The following is a 7,493-nucleotide window of genomic DNA, read 5'->3' on the forward strand; positions in this document are numbered from 1 at the left end:
AGCTGATTTCGGAAGGTGTCAAGGTGTCTTACGTGCTAATATAGCTCGATCGATCACTTTTCAGTTGATCGAATGCTTTATCCTTTGAAGATTCACTCGATCGAGTTGTTCTCATACTCGATCGAGAAGGGTGATATAAGAAGTTCTCGATCGAACGGTTTTTCTATTTGATCGAGAGGAATTGCTGATCATATCCTCGATCGAGTGGTTTAATTCCACTCGATCGAGAGGTTTCATCCTGTAATCGTGTTTTTGCCTTATTCCGTGTTGGGCTTTGTAATTAGGATTTAATTAGGTTAAGTAGGACGTGTTGTGACGACTTCTTCATCATCTCTTAGACTAAGATACTCTCTCTTCCTCTCGACTCTCTCATACTCTTTACTCTTACTTTTGGAACTATTGCTTGGATTTGAATCTTGTAATCGGTATCAATACTCTCCTTTATTTCTTAATCTTAATCTCTTTGTTCCTCTTAATTTCTTCTCTTCCTTTATTTACAATTGCTTTTATTCAATATCTTCGATGCATTGTTATATGTTTAATTTCTCTTGCTTGTGTATGATTATTGTTCATTTAATAATAATGCATAGCTAATTCTCTTTGCTAGGACATAGGGGAACCATGATTATTAAGGAATTGTAATTTGAAGTATTAGTTTTAATGCTAGTTTGATTCAGGTTGTTAATCGCTATATTCAATTGTTTCTATCTGATTGAGTCGACGCAATTAGTCATTAAATCGCAGTAAACCTTGACCTAGATCGGAAGATTGGAAAGGGTGAGACTTGTAGCGAACATTAGGGCACGTAGTGAGGATAAAAGCTAAGCTATTTGTGCTTTAGGGCGAATTGAGACCGGAAGGAGATATTCACTACTCCGTAAACCATACTTGCATTGACCTGAGACCACGATTGCTCGACTGAATAATCATGGTGAACCGACTGTCTTAGCTATTTTTTCTCTATTTGCTTAATCCTTATTCCTTTGCCTTTCATCTCTCTCTTAATGTCATTTGATTAGAACAAACAATTAAAATCCCCCTGAGCTGTTACCTAGACGGACTTGATTAAGCTGACATTTTCCCATCTCCCTGTGGAGATCGACCCTACTTACTGCTAGCTTATGTTAGTAGTACTTAGGTATTTATTTTTGGTACCTGACGACGGTATCGAATTTTGGCGCCGTTGCAGGGGAGGTGGCGTAATTTGTTGCTTTTATTAAGTTTGTCTCTCGTCTCAAGGAATTTATTCCTTGAGACTGATCTCATATTTTTGCAAGTTCTTGATTAGTTTTGCAGGATATCTGTTCTAGAAGAGAACATTGTCGTACCTGCTTCACTGTAAATTCTATCTGCTAGGATGCCGAACATAGCCAGTCATTCAGAGCCGACGGTGGACTCCCTTCCTAAAGGTTTCGTACTACCCACTGCTGACTCGGGAACCTTTGGAATCCACCCATCTTACATACAACTGGTCGAGAGAAATCTCTTCAAGGGGGTACCTGGAGAAGATCCGTGGAAGCATATAGAATTATTTACAGAATACTGTTCCACCATTCCTCTTGCTGCTAAGGAGACACAAGACAGAGTGAAGGGAGTCCTTTTACCTTCTCTTTAACTGATGATGCCCGAGAATGGTTGAGAGATTTAGGCAGGGAAACTGCCGGTGTAACCGACTGGAATTCTCTTGCCTTGGCCTTTTACAGGCGATATTTTCCACCACAGCGCACTAATGCGTTGAGAGCTCAAATTACTGCATTTGAGCAACTACCTACTGAAGACTTGAACGGGGCTTGGACTAGGTTCAAGAAGCTCCTCCGTTCTATGCCTCATCATGGTTTGAAGCCCTGGTTCTTATGTACCCAATTCTACAATGGGTTGTATTCGGACCATAGGGCTGTTGTTGATAATGCAGCCAAAGGGAGATTTTAGAAGAACATAGAGGATAGTCAAGGCTGGCATCTTATTGAGGAGATGGCCATCCATGTTGCCGAGTATGGAAATCCCCGAGGAGGTAAGAATGTAAACGAATCGGTAGTAGCTGAAGTGGAGAGTCCTAGCGGAAGTCTAGGTAGTCCAAAGATTATAGAGACTATGGATGAGCATGCACAAGTTTGTGCTATTACTGAGCACGAAATAATATGTGGTAGATGCGGCATGGAGGGGCATGAACTTATTGGTTGTATGGCAAATGTAGTGAGTGTCCTTGCTTATCAAAAATTCAAGCAAGGAGTTCCTTTTTCCAAATTATATGAAGACTTGACCTCAACGAGTGCTTCTACTCCTTCTACACCAACGCCCCAATTGGATTCCTCTTCTACAAATGGGGAGTTAGCCGAACTGAAATCCTTGGTTTTGAACTCAACGCAACAGCTTGGGGAGAAATACAACAAGGATAATACCGCTATTGTGGAGTTAAGAGAGCAAGTTGCGCAACTAACACTCGCGCAACACCAAGTTAATCATCCACCCACGTGTGACCCAGTCAATGCCATTAATCTCTAAAGTGGCCTTGCTTATGATGGGCGAAAAATGCCAGAAGACGGGGTTGTGACAGCTGAAGATGCCCCGGATAACGAGTTGGAAGAGCTTACGGACGATATCACTGCTGAATACTGTCCTGGTACTCGATCGAATGAAATCTCCCTTCGATCGAGTGAATTAGCTCCTCCCAATGCTCGATCGAGTACAATTCCCACTCGATCGAGAGATAACGAATTAACATATTTCGATCGAGCAGCTTATTCCTCTCGATCGAACACTTTGGCAGAAGAAGTTACTCGATCGAGTGATCCTGTAACTCGATCGAGAGAACCTGAAATTCAAGAACTCGATCGAGAGGTTCAAATGCCTCGATCGAGTAATTCACAAGATAAAACCACTCGATCGAGTGAAGAAACTACTCGATTGAGTGCCAGAACCAGCGGAGCCTAAATTTTAACATCTAATTCCGCTACCATGTCATCTTCCCCTGCTGCGAACACATCACATGCTGATAAAGGTAAAGAGAAAGTCGCGGGTCCACTCATTGCTACCAGAGTACCCTATCCAGGACGTCTGAAGGACGCCAATGTTGAGCGACAGTATGGTAAGTTTGTGGACGTTGTCAAGAACCTCCAGGTAACTGTCCCTTTTACCGAACTTATTACCCAGGTACCTACTTACGCTAAATTTATGAAAGATATTGTGACGCGTAAGAGAGAGCTAAGTGAATTTGAGACTGTTGCTTTCATGGAAGAGTCTAGTAATTTACTTTTAAATAAGGCTCCACCTAAAATGAAAGACCTGGGTAGTTTCTCTATTACTTTTATTATAGGCAATGAAATAATAGATAAGGCTCTTTGTGATTTAGGAGCCAGTGTCAGTGTCATGCCTCTGTCTGTCTGCAATAAGTTGAAAATGGGTCACCTTAAAATGACTAATATTACATTACAGATGGCTGATAGATCTGTAAGACGACCCTTGGGTATCTTAGAGGAGGTGCCTGTAAAAATAGGCAAGTTCTTTATACCAGTAGATTTTATTGTTTTAGACATAGCTGAGGATACCCGGACCCCAATTATACTAGGAAGACCATTATTATGTACAGCTGGGGCCATTATTGATGTCAAACAAGGGCATTTGACTCTTGCAGTGGGGAATGACGCGATTACTTTCAGTCTACCTAGTACTTTGGCTCGTCCAATGATAGAGGATACATGTTATTCTGTTGATATTGTTGACGAGTATGTCTATGACTTCTGGTCGGTTCTTTTATAAAGGATCCACTAGAAGCTCTAATGCTTTTGAATGACTGTGCAGAGAACCCAGATAACAATGACGCTATGTTGGATTTGCTTGAAGCTGCTTTAGATGAGCGTGAACTCATCGACACTGAGGGAGAGAAAGTGGAACAGATGATCAGTACCCTTTGCTCCATAGAGGTAAAGTTACCCGAGCGTAAGCCTCTTCCTTCTCATCTAAAATATGCCTTCTTAGACGATAACGAGCAATATCCAGTTATTGTTAGTGCTAAGCTTGATGATGATCAGCTGACTGCTTTGTTAGCTGTGCTTAAGAAAAACAGGAAAGCTATGGGTTATTTTTGGATGACATCAAGGGGATTAGTCCCGATATTTGTGATACGTGCATATTTTATACACTTTATTTGCAGTTTTGGCACGTATTTCCATACGTATTCGTTAGCTTAAAGCTACTATTTCTCCCGAAACGGTTTACTTTGCAATTTCTATGATTTATTGTAGGAATGAATGGAAGTGAGCTAAATCAAGCCTCAATCGTCCTCCGGAGGCAACTTCAGGGAAGCTTGGAAGAAGGGAGTTCGGACTCACTCACCTTGGGATGCGTGCATTGGAGTGAAGTGGCTGATTTGAAGAAAGAAGGAGTTACTGCACAGCTCAGTTGGTCGATCGACCAACCTCTTCAGTCGACCGACTGTGGACGTTCAGAAGGAGTTACTGCTCTGCACTGGCTGGTCGATCAACCATGCCCCTTAGTCTATCGACCAGGCCACGAGGCTGAGATTGATTTTTTGTGTTAGACTTTCAAAAGCCCAATTGTAATTAACTTTTTGGCATCGTTTATCAGTAGAACGCAGAAATAATTTTAGGTTATGCTTTTCATTATTGAAGAAACTGAAGTTTAGATCTAGTTTTGGGAGGCGACGGATTCCACTTTTCAATTACTTTGTTCATCAATCGATTAGTAAGCTTTATGACAATTTCCTTCTTCTTTATTTCTTGTTGTTACTAGTTTTTATTTAAGCAATTCAGTTTTAATCTTTTGTCTTAAGTTCAATTTCAACCGTGTCAATTTCATTGTATGTCTTTAATTTTGCAATTGTTTTAGTTTTAATCATGCATAGCTAATCTTCTTGATTGGGAACGAGGTGAGCCATGGCATAAATTAGGTCGATTTATTAGTATGATTTCTTCCGTATCGATCTTGTTTCCTTTTGATAAACCCATCTTGCTAGATTGAAAGATTAGTAGGTTAAGTTTTCTTTAGTTTTGGAATTTCCTTTGAGCGAAAGCTTGAGAAATTCTAGGGAATTAAAAGATCGTAAGGTTAAATTTGAGCATTGATCGAAAGGCTTGCTCTTATTCCCTGAGACCGTTACAAGACCTCAGCTATCTCTTTTGACCTGACCTTAGCCATGGTGAACCAAAGTTCCTAATCTCTCTTTATCTTATTTGAGAAACTCTTTATTTTGTCAATTAGTCTTTAGAATCAAACCAATTCAAAACCCCTGTTTAAATTGTTACTTCAATAGATTAAAAATTAGCAAATAGAATTGATCTTGTCTCTCTGTGGTTCGACCCTTGCTATCACTGTCTACAGTTTTAGTTCGGAGTTATAAATTTAATTTTGATACAAAACGACGGTATCAAATTTTGGCGCCGTTGCCGGGGAGACGGTGTAGTTCTGTTTGCTTTACTTTTAGTTTATTTTTATTGTCTCAAGGAACTTTTGTTCCTTGAGGCTGTTGCTTACTCTTGCTTCTAGTTTTGCTTTTGCACAGTTAGAAGACAGGTTTTTGAGAGAAACACTTGAGTACTCTCAGTTTTGCGAACATGACTACAATATATGACAATCTTCAGCCACAAGTGCAGCATGTTCCAAAGGGATACGTTTTACCCACCCCTACTACTGGTAAATTCGAATTTCGTTCCTCTTATATTGATTTAGTGGAGCGAAATTAGTTTGCTGGTCTACCGGACGAGGATCCTTTGAAGCATATGGAAATTTTCACAGACTACTGCTGTTCCATACCTGTATCGGCCGGGGTGACCCAGGATGAAGTAAAGGGGATAATGTTCTTATACACCTTGAAGGATTCGACGCGAGATTGGTACCGCTACCTTGATAGGGTAGCAGCTGGAGTCACAGATTGGACATCTCTAGCATTAGCTTTCGACAAAAAATACTTCCCACTTGCAAAGACAGATACCTTGAGAAGTAAAATTACAAATTTCCAGCAAGGACCTGATGAGGAATTTTGTGAAGCATGGGGACGTTTCAAGAGTTTGGTTAGGGTTGTCCCTCACCACGGTTTCCAGCAGTGGTACCTTTGCAACTTATTCTATAATGCTTTATATGATGACTACAAGGTTATCCTAGACGCAGCTGCGAATGATAGGTTCCAAAATAATACCGGTCAGAATAAAGGTTGGAACACTATTGAGGAGATGGCAGTCCATAGAGCCGAGTTTGGAAGTTCGCGTGGAAAGTCGCGAAAGCAAAGTGATGAAATGAGTGCCGTTGTGACACTAATAACTTCTATTACTGCCCGTCTCGAGAAGCTCGAGACCTCTGAAGCTTCCAAGGAAAGATTTGAAATTCATGTCCATAATTAAGATGAGACCGCGGAATTGAGAGACCTAGTCCGAACTCTTTTGGTCCAAGTCACGAAAATAGAAGAAGCCGGGGTTGAATCTGCAAAGAATTTTGTCAAGCAGTTGGAGAATTTAGAGGCTAGGCAAGTCGCCAATTCTTCAAGCAAATGTGAAGTACCAATTGAAACCATTACTGCCATTAATCTCCGAAGTGGCCTTTCTTATGATGGTCCTGATAAGCCAAGAGGAGACTCGGGAAATGATGAAAAGACGAGTTTAATTTCTGGTGCGAAAACGAACTCTATTGCTAGTACCAGTGGTCGATCGACCAACACCAACAGTCGATCGACCGGAATACCTGATGAAAAATGTTCTGACCAGAAACTAATTGAGCACAGCACATGCGGTCGATCGACTACCAATGTCAGTCGATCGACTGAAGTTTTTGACGAAGCAGTTTCCGACCAGAAACTGTTCATGCCCAGCCAGATTGGTCGATCGACCGAGACCAATGGTCGATCGACTGGGTCTCCAGTGCAGGACGCAAATATGTCAACTAATCAGCATGATTCTATACTTATTAACGATTTGACGGAAGTTTTAAACTTACGGAAGCCGAATGTTGCTGATCCTACGGCCAGTGTTGCAGTCCCGTATCCAGAGCATTTAAAGAATACTAAGCTAGAGCGCAAGTTTGGTAAGTTTTTGGAAATGGTCAAGAATCTCGAGGTAACAATTCCTTTCACTGACCTAATTACCCAGGTACCCTCTTACGCTAAATTTATGAAAGAAATTTTGAATCGTAAGAGAAATTTTCATGATGACGGTAATGTTGCTTTTGTGGAAGAATGCAATGCTCTTTCGCAAATTAATATACCACCTAAATTAAAGGACCCGGGTAGTTTTTCAATTCCCTGCACTATAGGTAACCACGAAATTGGAAACGGCCTTTGCGATTTAGGGGCCAGTGTCAGTGTCATAACATATTATATTTGCGAAAGGCTAAATATTGGTAGACTTAAGGTGACCGATATTGCCCTTCAGATGGCAAATAGATCGACTCAGAGACCTTTAGGAGTCTTAGAGGATGTACCCGTTCGAGTGGGTAAGTTTTTTATTCCTGTCGATTTCGTTGTTTTGGACATTGCAGAGGACAGTAAG

The 7,493-nt window shown here is 41.0% G+C and overlaps 1 non-coding gene across 1 annotated transcript; it reads right to left on the reverse strand.

Annotated features, from left to right (window-relative positions):
• Nucleotides 1-5,943: 5,943 nt before the first annotated feature.
• On the reverse strand, nt 5,944-6,052 carry LOC141635464 (small nucleolar RNA R71). Its single transcript, XR_012540153.1, has one exon. It is a non-coding gene; the product is annotated as a small nucleolar RNA R71 (small nucleolar RNA).
• Nucleotides 6,053-7,493: the final 1,441 nt, after the last annotated feature.

Source organism: Silene latifolia, chromosome Y, assembly GCF_048544455.1.
Source record: "Silene latifolia isolate original U9 population chromosome Y, ASM4854445v1, whole genome shotgun sequence".
Lineage (NCBI taxonomy): Eukaryota > Viridiplantae > Streptophyta > Magnoliopsida > Caryophyllales > Caryophyllaceae > Silene > Silene latifolia.